Consider the following 14,566-nt stretch of genomic DNA (forward strand, 5'->3'; position numbering starts at 1 on the left):
CATGAGACTAGGAAAGATAGACTTCCATGAAAAAATATTGTGCACAATGCCTCATCTTCAGGAAATTACATCCTCAGATAAAAGTCTCGTGTTGCAATCCAGGTGGACTAATATTCAGAGTGTTGCAAAACTGTGAGAACAATACCTGACACCCAGTTTCTCCATGTTGCTAGAAGCTACACACAGAAAGCTATACATTTTATGTTCAGTGTACCTGATATGTCTTGTCCTCGGTATACTTACTTAAAGTATCTTTAGTATATGAAGTATGTTTTTGATGATGATGACAACCTTCCTTCAGCCTTTTTTTTCACCACAATTCTGTTTTCTAGGCCAAATAGAGATTACCAATTTATATAGTAATTACTAGAGATTAGATAGATTACTATCTATGCCATCATATACAGCAACCTACATTCTACACACAGTATATCCTTCAGAAAGATGCTGGATTCGAGCCTTTAACTCTGTATTTAGTAGAGACAGCCAAAATTCTCTCAACTTTCAAAATTTTGTTGATTTTCAAAAGTGAGATAACTGCTCGTTGCTCTGTGTGAGCAGCAGTTAAGAGGTAAGCATCCTAATATGGAAATCTTTCTTTCAATTTCAGTGATGAACTCTAATACCAAAAGACTTAAGCAATTCAGTGCAAAACTTACATGTCACATGAAACAACCAATACCATGAGATACATTTTTTATTCCAGAGGTCACAAAGTATTTAACTTGACAGAGACAGGTCATCAACATATGTAAGGAGCACTACCCTCAGAAAAGGATCAAAGATTTCAAAGGCTTCATTAGGAAGTTCCTAGCTTTAAAAGGTGCCAAGTCTATTACTCCACTTCTATAAGGATACTTTACTGATGCATTGAAGGGCTGTAAAACATAATAGCAAAGAGCTGGTCATAAAAAAAATTGATGATTATGGATTATAGCATAGTTACATTTTTAAGTGAAATAGCAATTGCAATATGACATTATTTTGCTGCTCTCTGAAAAGATAAAAGTTGCAAAGCAAAATACAAAGTTAAAATATATGATATCTGTGGCATAGATGATAGAATGGTAGGACTGAGAATAAACAAAATATTTGAGTCGGTGAGAAATACATCATTACTTCTCCTCGATTTGAAAAATACTTTCTTCTGGTCCATTTTCATAGCTCCTTCATCTTCATAGTATGGGCAATCTTACTACGCTCACCAACACCAGTGGCTTCAAAATATCTACAAAAGTCAGATTTCTCCTTTTGAAAATGACTCTTAAATTCTGAAGCATGGGATACATTGCATCACATTTCAACAGCAGTTGAGGACGTGTTTCAAATTATATAACTTCTGTTGTACTGTCAGCTGAAATTACCTAACGCTAAGGTAGGCTTCCCTTAACTGAACTTATGTAACACTTGAGGCTGAAAAACAGTCTAAATCTCAAAATGGGATGCAGATTGCCTGCACCAGTGCCTGTACCTACCTTTAAAAAAAATAGGTTGCACATCAGACTGTAACTTCATGAAGGCCTAGGGAAGTCTTTGACAAACCCTCACACTTTAAAAAATCCCACAAGACAGATGTGCTGAAAGCAGTTCCCTGGTTCAAGAAGGGAGACGGACATTGTCTCTACCAAGCATATCCTTGTGCATGCGGGAACTCCTGCTTATTCTGTGTGACAGTACAGTTCTCTGGGGGACCTGGGTACCTCACCAAGTTGTTCTAAATGGCTCCTTCAAGGTGCCCACTTTCCACAGAGACTGCCCAGAGACCCGAAGTACCAAGTTCAGAGGCTCTGAGTACCCTGTTGACATCACAACCTACTGTTTAAGTGTGTGACTCAAGTAAATGGGTGCAAATAATCAATATCTAAACAACTGCAAGAACAACACATCACACAGACTTCAACAGCAACAAAATTTAAAGTTTCCTTTTTAGGTAATGAGGCAATAGTCAACTGTACCAGTTTACAGAGTGTCTTTCGAGGAAATGTAAAATTAAGTTCTCCAGAATGCTAATAAGGTTTAAAATATCCTTAAACATAATATCCCTGGAAAAAAAGTATTAGTTTTCTTGCAGGTTTATGTAGTTACATTTTATTTAATAGCATGTTTGTATTTGACCTATAGCATTTAGAACTTTTTCTAAAAGTCTTTTGATGATATAAAATTTATTTCAGCCTTTTGGACCTGATTGCTCTGCTCTGGACCTGTTCCACCAGCGTCTGTAATAAATAGTTGTTCCATCCAGAATATTTTGAAATCTAACACCTGCTTCAGTCCATTTCCATAATGGACTATAGCTGAAAAACTATTGGGAATTCTAGTTGGTTTGGTTGGTTTGTTTGTTTTTTAAATTAAGTCTGCAAATTTACAACTAGGTCTTGTTTTGTGTCAACGTAGTAGTTATCCTTTGGCTTTTTTTTTGTATCAGGCAGATTGGTATAGTGGAGCCATAGGACTAATTTAAGCTCTAGAAATAGGAAATATATTTTTAGAAAGACCATTTAATGGATCCACCCTTTCTAGTAGCACTCCCAAAATCCCCTTGACAGGTGTAAGGGATTCTTGGTCGGAATGGCTGCGAGGAAGCACGTACATGCAAGGAATGAAAAGAGGTTTAGCCAAAGAGTCCTTTTAGTCATCCACCTTCACAGTGGCTGACCTTCCAGCTGCAAAGACCAAACACTGGAACCAAGCCAAGACCCAGATCAGCAATGAGTCATGGGGTCCCTATTTCTTTTCTGTCTGACAGTAACACTGCACATCAAAATATCAGACTGCATTTTTAACTCCAGTGGAAGTATTTGGCATACAAAGCTGAATAATACACTGCAAATTTCAAAGTAACTGAAAGAATTAGGGAAAGTTTAAATTTATACTCTCACTAAGAGGGTGAGGAGTAAGAAGTAACACACTGAAGGAAGTGGAGGTAAAAAATAAGTAACCAAATAAAGACCAGTAGAAGGTCAGCTTTAGGATTTAGATGAATAAAACTGAAATACAGAGTTATGTGTAAACTGATTTAAAGGGGAAAAGTTGGGTATAAAAGGAATGTGAAATCTAAGCTTGTTTTTGTCTCTCTCATGCAGCATGAAACCGTTCCATACTTCTGTAGTTAAAGATGTAAGACTATTAGGAGGAAAATAACCCTACTTCAGGAACCAATTACATGAATTTGCCATGTCATATTTTGTGAGAGGATGTGTATATTTTGTTATTTTCAAGATTTTAATTGTTCTGGTTTCATTCTTGATTTAAAAGAAAAATGGAAATGAGTAGTGAAATATCTGTAGTGGTGACGAAAGCTAAGATGGTGGAGAGGAAGAGTGGGCTAAGCTTGAGGGGAAGGTGAGGAGGAGCAGGGACTGAAATCATCCCCATTGTCTGCAGCCTTAACTGAACCACTGGGGATTTTTTTCTCGATTTCTATTGCTACCCCTCCTCCGCCTTCTAGTCCTCTCCCCTCTTCCATCCCTCTCCTATTGCTTCCTTTTCTTTCAGCCTTCTGAGCTGTGCCTATGCCAGCGGAGAGGTCCAGAGCAGGAGGAAAGGTCCAGCAAGTCTGAAATAAAAAAAAAGATTACAAATAAAATATAAAAAGGATCCCAAAATTCAAATGAACACATCCAATATTTAAAAATATACGTTCCTTTGTTTGTTACTGAAGATCAACGTGGCACAGGTCTTTAAAGCTGGGTTGACTTTGGTCTTAAAAGATCTGAAAATGTTGCCAGTCCTATTCTGATTATGATGAATATTAACAACATTCAATAATAATTGTGACCAAGTATCAAGAACTTCTGAACCCACTGTAAAATTTCTGAGATGAAATATCACACTATATAGGATGTTAAATTGTGCATCAAATTAAAAAAATAAATAAAATATGTGTCATTCCTGAAATAGTTTATTTCCTTAAACTGAACTGTAGTTATTTTTCTTGTAATCTTTCCTTTCAAAAGCATTCCCCTAAATATGTAATCCTCAGTGAAGGTCGCTAGACCACCTACTCACTCAGAACAGCTGGCAGGGATAGACCCAGAGACACCACATAAGAGAGTTTGGTCTATATGCCCTACTCTCACTGAGAAATTCAGTTGTGCTTATCTGTGTTCTGACAATCTATGGTCATAAGACCTTTATATTCCCGTGACAACACTGTGCTCCTAAATCTGAGCAGAGATCCAAGAGTGAAAAGGAAATGTTATGGTGCGTAAATGAAAGAGGGAAAAGAGGTAAATACTTCATGAAGTCAGCAGAGGGTTTTATCCTTGTAAATCTGTTTTATGTGAACACTGCTCAGACAATGCATTTTTTGAGGGACAGTACAAAAAAACTAAGTTAGAAATATAAATAGAATGTGAGGAACAAAGGCGAAGACCAAGAGGTGGTGAAGTGTATAACATGACACGGTAGCTGCAGCTAACAGTTTATAGTCCCCAGAGCATATTACTGCACTTATTTGAAGCAGTTATTTCAAAGTGCTGAGAACTCCAACTTTTTATCTCCCCTTCTCAATTCTGACAAGTCCGTTAAGATTTCTGAGTCTGTACAAACCATTACACTGTAGCTGTTAGAGCTCACAGCTGCATCGTACTTTATCATAGTAGTAACACTGTGGTATTGGGGCAATTAACTCTCACTACGCTGGTTTTGTGCTTACTCCTATAATACCAAATGATTCATTTCTAATTTTGATTCAGTTTTAGTTCAGTTTTGCACTATGCTGTCAGTGAAAAACATGGCCTATGCAAGCAGTTTAATGACCTCTGCACAGGCACACAGATAGTGCTGCATCAAGAATAAGACAAACCCTATGGTGGAAACATGTACAGTATGTTCATATATTTCAGCAACTGTACAATATCCTACAAAAACCACAAACATATATTGAATAAAATCACAGGATTCATAATCTGTGGAAGAAGAGGATGATGTATCACAGCATACTGAGCAGAGGCACAAATTGGCCAGTGCATTGACATGCTGCAGGACAAATCTAAAGAAAGGCACTGAAATAAACTTTATCTAAAAGCTGATTTTACAGACCTTAACATTCAGTCTTATAAAATTCCATTCTTCTCTAAAAAAATTACCTGAGAGATAAAAAATAAAATTTATCTAGGTATTCAAAAGTGCAAGTTTTACTCGAGTATTTTAAAACAAGAACATACATGAAAATACTGGTGGCATGCTATGAGTAGCTAACTATTTCCCCACATTTCCTGGATCACCTCAATTTACAAACTAAAAAGCCCCTTATAGTTTTAAAATCCCATTTCAGAGACATCTAGAAATTTCAAATTCAGGTCTTCTGCTGTTTGTTGATCTACTAATTACTTTTTGACAGTATGACTATATATCTTACACTAATTTACAAAACCAAAGTAGATCTAGCTGATTCTGTTGCCACTTACATAATTATTGTTTCAATTATTGTCAAAGGTTTTCAAACAAGGTCCATGACTGTATCCAATAGCTCAATCTAGTCCCTAGATTTTAGAATAGGACTCTGTAAGGAGAACTCATTGGTTGTTGTCAGATTACATTATAAACACACAGAAAATTGTGTGAAGCAATAGAAAAAAGGTGTGAAATCTGGGGCCCAACAAAAATCTTTGTGAAATTTGTCACGTCCCAGAATTGATCCCAAGTGTTTAGAAACACATTTGCATTTCTGTAAAAAGAATTGCTAAAGAACTTGAAAATAAATTTGAGTAAAAACTCGAAGCCATGAAGAGTCTAGTGGCCAAAAAAACAATTTTTCAACGAAATATTTCATTGAGAAATTAGTATTTCAACAGGTGGAATGGTTGGAGAGCATGAGATTCATCTCCCTTAACTTTCACCTCCTTTAACTTCATCCATCAAAAAATTAGGAATCTATTTTAAATGGGCCATCTAGGCTCTCTCTCATCAGTGAAAAGAGAGAGGCATTTTAGGAAGGTTGTTCATCTCAGCTGTCCATAGATGCCTCTGTTGGGATGTAATCTGTAATTCTTTAGAGGTGTCTATATATCTCCATTGACTACAAAGCCTTGAGCAACTGTGTTAGACTTCAATGACTAACTTTTAGATGACTAAAATGATGACTAGCTTAGCTCTGAAAACCAATTTTTTAAACAGCAAGGTTAAGTGAGATGAATTGAGCCTTTGTGTGAACCACTTTATCAAAAATCTACAGGAAAACAAATGTTTTGACATGAAGTTTTGACCAGCATATCACTGTTTTTATAGGACTAGGGTCTAATTCTTCACCTTTCTATTTCTACATCACCCATGGGAGCAGGGCACATGCTGATGAATGATAGAACAGTATGCTTTTCTCATAAAATGATAAACAATAAAAATAGCACCCATGCCCTGAAAAACTACCCCACAAAGCAAAAGTGGCATAAATGCAGTTACTCTTTTCATTATGCATAATGTACATTAATTGTCTACAACTTACAAGGGCACAATTAGGGGATTCTAACCTCTTCAGAGCCAGTCTTGCAGTTCTCCCATTTACAGAACTGCCATATAAATGGAAGTTGCACATGCTGGAAGAGAACATAATTACATCTTTCTTCTTCTGCAGTTTGGAAAACAAAAAAATACCACCACCACCACCAACAAAAAGTGGATCTGAATTTATACAGTAGAGTACATTAGAAAACTGACCTGCTGTACAATGTTTCAAATCTTGCGTTTTATCCTGCGAAATCAGTGGCAAATATAAGATGAGAAATTAGATGATAGTACTGATTTTTGTTGTTGTTGCTGCTGTTGCTTAGAAAAAAGAATAATTAATCCCTTTTATAGGTACTCAAACAGGAAATTTTGTTTTAATTATACCTTCAGGGGGTCTGTTTCACAGACACTACATGACAGTTTGCACAGCACTTTTTAAAATCTTATATTACTTCTAATATTTATTGTGTGAAGAATCTTTTGACAAAATATTTTAACTATAAAGAATTACTTTTCTTTACAAAAAGTAAATCTGCGTTACAGAACAAGCTCAGAAGCACATTGTTGCAATAACAAAAAGCACAGTGTTTCATTGTAAAAAGTCAGTGACTTACTACTGTAACTCCCTCCTACCTACAAAAGGAGCTGTTAGCATTCTGTAAGCTCTGAGTGCAAGCCTGGTGCGCAAAAATGCACAGGACTATCTTTGTCATTTTCGGTCATATTGTTCTAATAAGAGGATGCCTAGGACAGTGCTAACATTTTAATGCTTCTGCACTCCATGACAGTGCAAGTATTTTAGTGCTTCGGCACTCCATTATAACACAACAAAACAGAAACAGGGACTAGCACTGTCAACACAATACAAATATAATTATTTGAGACAGAAACTCCAATTCTTCAGTCAGCCTAAAAATATTGTATGTGAGGTTGACACATGCAGTACCTCCTTCCGTAAGGTTATCCCTATTTAACAAGATGTGTTCTATCTGACAATAGGTATTGTTGAGCTTCTATGCAAAACATTCAGCAAAAACAGAGACACTTTTTTACTGAATGAATTGTGCTAATGTGATGCTTTTCTGCAGAACAATTTTAGCTTTGTTTCAGTCCGGTGAAGAACCTCATTAATACTTGATTTGTACTAGATAACCCCCTTTTGCTGACCCTGAACAACATAAAGCAAGCACATGCTTGACTCAGAGGAGGCTCTTGATGAATGGAATCAGTGTGACTGAGCAGACTGAAACAAAGGCTGTTGGTTTATGGGGCACAGTAGGAAGACTGGGACCAGACTTTTACCAAGTCATTCAATAATCACCAAGGTCAAGTAATCATCATTGTATCCTTTATGGTTTATTGTTCTTTAAATAAAAATAATTGTTTTTACTGTCTATTATAAATGCCTGTCCAAGGACTGTAAGTTGTTCTCAGAGGACCATAGAAGTAACCATGGAAAGCATCAGCTTTTCCCAGAGTTCCACATTGAATTGGTTGCTCAGAGACTGCACACCAGTAAAGGAAATAATCACTGACATCAAGAGAGGGTCACCTTGGGAAGGATCACTGATGTTAACCAAGTTTAATCAGATCTTTGGGTAGTTTAGGAGAAAGACTCATGAGTGTGCAAAGGAAAAAAAAAAAGAGCTTGGGAAGTGTCATTCATATTCTACCATGTTCATAACTACTGTTGGTCATCACTCATAAGAAATCCATCTCTGCTTCATCAAACCTCTGCTACTTAAGTCAGAGTAGAAATTATTATGCTTACTACCATAACCATGAAGGAACTACATCAGAGAAAAAAACTCAACTCTATTCCTGAAACTGAAATGCAACTGCAGAATGGTTGAGCCCAGACACCCTGACAGGTCAGCCAGCATGCAAGAAGCCAGGAGACTCCCAGAGATGTACCAGAGAGACAATTTATTAAATCTATAGCTTTTGTGAAGGGACAGTAGATAACAGTAGATAACATTGGTCTATATAAATTTACAACTGAGAAAGTTAAACTCTTATTAAACAAAAGTGTTGGTTAAGTCCTGAGGATAATTAATTAATGCAAATCTCTATCACACTGAAAACATCTCTAAAAATATCTATGTCTATGATTCTATCTATTCATCTACCTATCTATATTATTATCCCAGAACACCACAATGATAAAAACATGCTAATCGTATTCACACTAAGCAACCTGAGATTTATTTAGTATTTTGAAGGTCTACTTTATTTTTTTTTAATTGTTGGCAATGATTCATTGAGGTGGAAAATCACACTTCATTGTGCAAAAATAAACTCTCTCAGAAAAGACTTCCAAAGCAGAAGTATAAACACTTTTGAAGAAGATTAGGGTGTAATTTTGAAATAGAAAAAAGAGGGGGAAGGTGAAGGTACAAATTATTCCAATCTTTGCATCTGCAAAACAATAATCTTCAAGCTGTTTTAGTCCAGTAATTGTTCAAAGATCATAAAATAAAACTGGTAACTTAACAAAGGTGAAAATGTATTTCAATCTTCATATCACCTAAAGTGAGCATTTTGTTTTCTTCTGTCACTCTGGATTTAAGGAAGCTACAAACTGGATGACTATGTAGACTGTGACAGATTACATAATTTTGCAGCAGGAAATATTCATCTTTAGCCTTGTGTTCAGATATTCTGCAAGTACTTAAAACACAGAACTGAGCTCCAGAATTTGACAGAGCACCACATCCTCTAAGAAGACCAAGGAAAGTTAAAATGTTCGTCTGAGGGCAGATCTATCAGTCTTTATAATCCTCCACTTTAAGCACTATTAAGATTTTTTTATTGTTTTATCTTTCAAAATCTAAAATGTGGGGAAGGAAGAAATAAAAATTACACTGTAAAATAGAAACAAACTCCTCATAGAATGTTTTCGAAGATTAGATGGTTAAGACATAAGCATCTGTGAAGAAACTAATAGGGAAATGATATTTTAAAAACACATTATACAACTTTCACATTTATTCCTGATACAAGACAGTCCCTGATACAGAATTACCTCAAGCCCATTCACATTCCCTTGGCTAATATGAATACAAAATACTAAAACAATATGTAGAAGACTCCTGAGAGTTCAAAAATCACTGTTGCAGAAGAAATACCCAAGAGTCCTCTGTTGTTACATTCTAAACAAAGAAATTCAGGTTGCTTAGGCAGAGGGAAGGGAAGGCCCACGTGGCACAAAACCTATTTCACCAGGAGAAGGCATGTCCACGTGTGTGGCTGCAGGTGGAAACACTCATGCTGACGCAAGAGCCAGAAATCGGGCTGCCATGTCTGCAGCTTAAAGCTGAACAGACCAGTTTGGGGCAGAAGACAATTCAGATGCAGCTGCCCTGTTTGTGCTGCAGCATAACTTTGGGCAGAGCCAGTCTCAACATCCCCTCCCAGTGCCAGCCACACTGTTGGGAATCTCTTCCAGTAAGCTCAGAAAATGTGAGTTAAAGTGGGCTGCAATTGCTCTCTAGAAATATATGTTGAAGAGCAAAGATGTGAAGAAAGAGCCTTACTGTTTAGGGTCAGCACTGGCACATAGAATAAAGGAGAATAAACTGAAAACAAATTTAGAATAGGAACAGTGTTTCTAACAGCCTGAGTGAGGCTCTGCCCAGCCCTCAAGAAGTGCCATAGGAGTGATACCCCCACTAGATTAAACCAGAGCTTGCTGAATCTGAACAAAACAAGACCAGACTGGCACCACAAAAAACAGACCTGTCAACTCCACAGATCACCCCAGTCCTATCTCTCTAGAAAATGCGAGAAGATATGCTTCTGTTACTAGTTCAGGTCACTACAGCAGCTAAAAACATGTATTCATGAGTCAGCGTGCTGCGCACTATACAGTTTTTAAATTCTGTTCACCTGTTCATTTTTATTTGCAAGTAAGTACTTGCAAGTACTTTCATTTATTTGCAAGTAAGTACAACTAATAGTTATGGAGGAAGAAAAGAAAAATTGTCTTTCAAAGCTTTCAGTTTATAAACCTTTATAAAGGTATCTTAAATATGCTCTCCTGAATATCAAAACAGATTTAAAAAAATAGATGTCATTTAACTCTGGACACTCATCACTTCCAGGAATTAGGGCAGTATGAGTATATCTCATGATAAATATAAAATATATAATTACATCATCACTTGTAGAAATTAAGCCGTACTTTGTAGGCAAAATTTTTATTCATTTCAAAAGAACAGTTGCCTTTGACACTAACTATGGCTTTCTAAAAGATGCTTTCAACATCATTAGTCATACTATAACTAGAGAAGTGCCAACCCATAACCAATTTCACCAACCCAAATCCTACTGTCCCCACATATGGCAGAACATAGAAGTATCCTCTTTCAAAATTAGCTCATTTATTCCTATTTTAAAGTCCCTAGGTTGTTTGATATACAAGAACTTGTGCAATCTCAGATTGCTGCAAATGATTATGTGTATTAATTACCATGCTACTCGGACAACAGGTGCTTTGTGGATGAAATCTGGGTGCTAAAAATGGTGCACTCCTAAAACTCTTTCTCAGACTTCAAGGTAAGACTAGGTGAGCAGGGTTAGATCTTCAGTCAGCAACTATCTGTACAAAACTACACAACACATCTGCAATATTAAAAGATAGGACAAAAGGAACATAATTCTGTAAACTCCTAACCTTTATTTCAGTGCTCTAGCAGTAACAAAAATATTTTGCTTACTGGCAGTTCCACATAACTTAAAGAAAAACCTTAATTTAAAAATAAGGACAGATGAAAATAAAAAGAAGGGGGGAGAATAAAGTTTCAAGCACTCATTTTAATGGCTTGCTTTCAAATTAAATCACAAAAAAATAAGCAGGCTGAGTCTTCTTAAAATGTGGACTATTGACCCAACAGATCACAACTATTTTGGAGAATTCCTCATAATCTATTGTGAAAATATCTCGACTGTTTTTTAGACACATGAATTATTGACCCTGTTATACTGCCAAATGTATTTCATTGTGTCAGAGCAGAAGTCATGCATAAATATGTGCTAAATATTTTTATTACATTTAAACTGGAAAAATCCACTGCAAGCACTTAGTAGTTATGTTTCCAAAAAGATAAATGCATTGATTCATTTTTCAACAGGACTAGTTACATGAAATATACACTTATTTACACTTTCTACTTTAAAGAAAACTGTTAAGTTGTAAGAATGTAAACATAAGCATTAGAAGTTTTAAACTTCTGAAAGCATTTGTAATTCCATGAATTATATTTGTTTATGCAACAGTGACAAAAGACATATATCCCCTGTAACTTACTTTGGTTTCTACATCTGAATACACAGCATATCTTTATACTCAGTTACAGATTCCTAAAAGCTTTTTCTATAAAATACATCAAGCAATCCCATCACAATAAAGTATACAACAGAGAACACCGCAGAACATTCAGCACTTCAACTCTAGCATAATGTTGCACCATATTTCTCTCTGGGAAAAAAAAACAAAAACAAACCAAAACCAAACAAAAGAAAAACCATCAAAAAACAAACTAAAACCCCCAAACAACAAAACCCACCCTGTCATCAGGAAAAATCTTTCCAAATTGTATTTTTGGAACTAATATCCTGTCTGTATTTCGGGGCAGTCTCAGTTAAGTATTTAAGTGCAAGCACAAGTAACAGTTTCTCCTCCAAGCCTGAACTCTCAACACCAACACAGAGTAACAGTTTTCCATTACCTGTCAGTCAGTGGCATTATTAATCATTAAAACAAAACCAAACACCTTCAAGCAAATATGAGCTTCTGATTAATCTCCATCCCAATGAATTAAATTCATAAGAGACAACCTGCTGCCTTATTTACACCTTTTTAATATGTGGGTCAGAAGTTGAATATAAGGGGTTTGCAGCTCTTAGGGCTACAAAATATGCCTCCAGTGGCAGCGAGCCAGCTCTCCAAGGGAGCCTCCTTTGCTGTTTCACAGCTATTTTCTAATGGATAATTTTTAAGCAGACACACACAAATACACAAGTCACCACAATACAGAGCCGGGGCTTTTGTTTTTGTCTTAAATCCTGTAAGTATTTACACTTGCAATGAGGATGTCAAGGTCCCATCCAGTTTCGATTTGGGCTTTACTTTTGGTTGTTTTGTTTTGTTTAGTTTTTTAAACGGTAAGGAGTAGGGAGGGGTGTCTGGATTTTTTTTCCCCAGCTGTCTTCCCCTCTATACAGCACAGCACATAAAACACTCCTCTTCAGCTTAACCGACTTAGGCTTAATTAGTGCAACATTTTGCACACATGCAAGAAATCACAAAGCAGAGGTATTTAGTCCAGTCCTCATGTGTATTGCACAGATACCTTTAGAAAGGGGTGGAAGGAGATTTCTTTAAAAAAAAATCTCACAATGTAATTTACACAACGTGGAAACGCCTACAAGGAGATGAAGTACCTGCACTGGGGAGATGTTCAGTTGTTCACTTCATCTTCCGTTGACAAGGAAACCAAACCGCACTTCATTCTCCAGGAAAACCTTCCACTGCCATCATTTGAAAATGTATTTATTTGTATATATGTATATCTCTAGCATCATCATCATGATAATAATAACCATCTTAAAACACTGCTGGCAAAAGAATAAAAAAGTCAAGGTGCAAAATGTGCAAAAGTAAGGATCACCTCTTTGGATTTCTGTTTTGCTTTGTTGTATTTAAGGATGAAAAAAAGTATTTAAAAATTGTAACTGCAACACGCTGCAAGAAAAGTTTCACATTATAAACAGGCATCAAAAACTGAAGAAGAGGAAAAACAAAAAACCCTGCTGATTGCACTGTCAAAAAGGAAAAAGAAAAAGAAACAGTAACAAAAATAATAAAATTATCATCTTGCTCTGTGGCTTCCACCAGTATTGCAAGATTACAAACTCTGGGTAAACACTGCTGTAAAATGCTTTTCCAATTCCCATCTCTTTATGGAAAAAACACCCTTAAAAACACCCAAAAATAAAAAATAACACCAGAGAAAATACTCTGCAAAAAGAGTTAGAAACATGCCTTTTCTCTTATCTTTAAAAAATAAACATCATATTTCACATCGTTTTTCCGTGCCACAACAAAACCAGTTGCATATATAGATATATAGCTACTAAATGTATATCAGTTGTTGCTGGACTGGCAAGTCTGTATAATTAATATTATCATTTTTCATTCCCAGTGACTCCCGGCCCCAGCAGCACCTTTTGCTCACAGTTTAGTAACCATCGCATGCTAGGAAAAAAAACCCAAAAAACTTGTCATCAGCAAAAGATCAAATCCATTTAAACAATAATCAAAGAGGAAAAAAAAAAAGAAGAAAAAAAAAAGAAAACAGAAAAAAACCAAAAGGAAGAAAAAAAAAACAGGACAAAAAAGGAGGACAAGAATGTCAGTGGAAAGGTACTCACCGAGCGGGAGTAAAAGGGAGGAATAAAAATGAGAGTTACTATAAAATACAGTATGGCGGTGGAAGAAGGAATGAGGCGCTTTTTTTTTCTCTCCTCTCTAGTCTCTGCCTCCGGCAACCGCCACGTGATCCGGAGCCGGGCGGACTCGCAGCCGGGAGGGCGCAGTGGCAGTGGCGGCGGCGGCGGTGCCGGGCGCGGACCCAGCCCGAGCCCAGCCCGCTCCGCGCCCGCCGCAGCCGCCCGGCTTCGCCCCCGCCCAGCGCTCGGCACCGCACCCGCGCCGCGGTGGCCCCGCCGGCCCCGGCAGGTGCCGCTCGCCCCCGCACTCACAGCCGCACCACTCACTCCCTCACTCACACACACTCACTCCCTCGCTCCCGCCGAGCGCGGGCAGGCAGCGGCCTCGCAGGCGGGGTGCGGAGGCGGGCGCGTCCTGCGCGGCAGCGCAACTTGCTCTGCGGCGCTGCGCGAAGTTGTCGCCTGGCGCCGCCCGCCCGTCCGCCTGTTGCCCTCCGGCCGCGGCGCCGCCGCACGGCTGCAGTGCCGCTCACCCCCGAGAGCGGAGCGGAGCAGAGGGGCACGAGGGTTTGCCTGGGTGAGGGGTGCGGTGTGCCCCGGCGGCGGGGCGTGTGCGCTCATGTTACCACTCCCGCCGACCGGGCGGGGATGAGGGGGCACTGTGTGC

The 14,566-nt window shown here is 37.8% G+C and overlaps 1 protein-coding gene across 3 annotated transcripts in view; it reads right to left on the reverse strand.

The window, feature by feature from the left end:
- The window catches only part of RALYL (RALY RNA binding protein like), a 370,788-nt gene extending 356,548 nt beyond the window's left edge, over nucleotides 1–14,240 (reverse strand). For all 3 annotated transcript variants that reach the window (XM_071554274.1, XM_071554273.1, XM_071554275.1), the window contains exons 1-2: nucleotides 13,882–14,240; nucleotides 12,892–12,978 (exon numbers count right to left, since the gene is read on the reverse strand). The gene's annotated coding sequence lies outside the window, so the exon portion shown is untranslated. The remainder of the gene's footprint in view (nucleotides 1–12,891; nucleotides 12,979–13,881) is intronic.
- Between the last annotated feature and the right edge of the window lie 326 nt (nucleotides 14,241–14,566).

Source organism: Pithys albifrons, chromosome 4 (assembly GCF_047495875.1).
Source record: "Pithys albifrons albifrons isolate INPA30051 chromosome 4, PitAlb_v1, whole genome shotgun sequence".
In the NCBI taxonomy this organism is placed as follows: domain Eukaryota; kingdom Metazoa; phylum Chordata; class Aves; order Passeriformes; family Thamnophilidae; genus Pithys; species Pithys albifrons.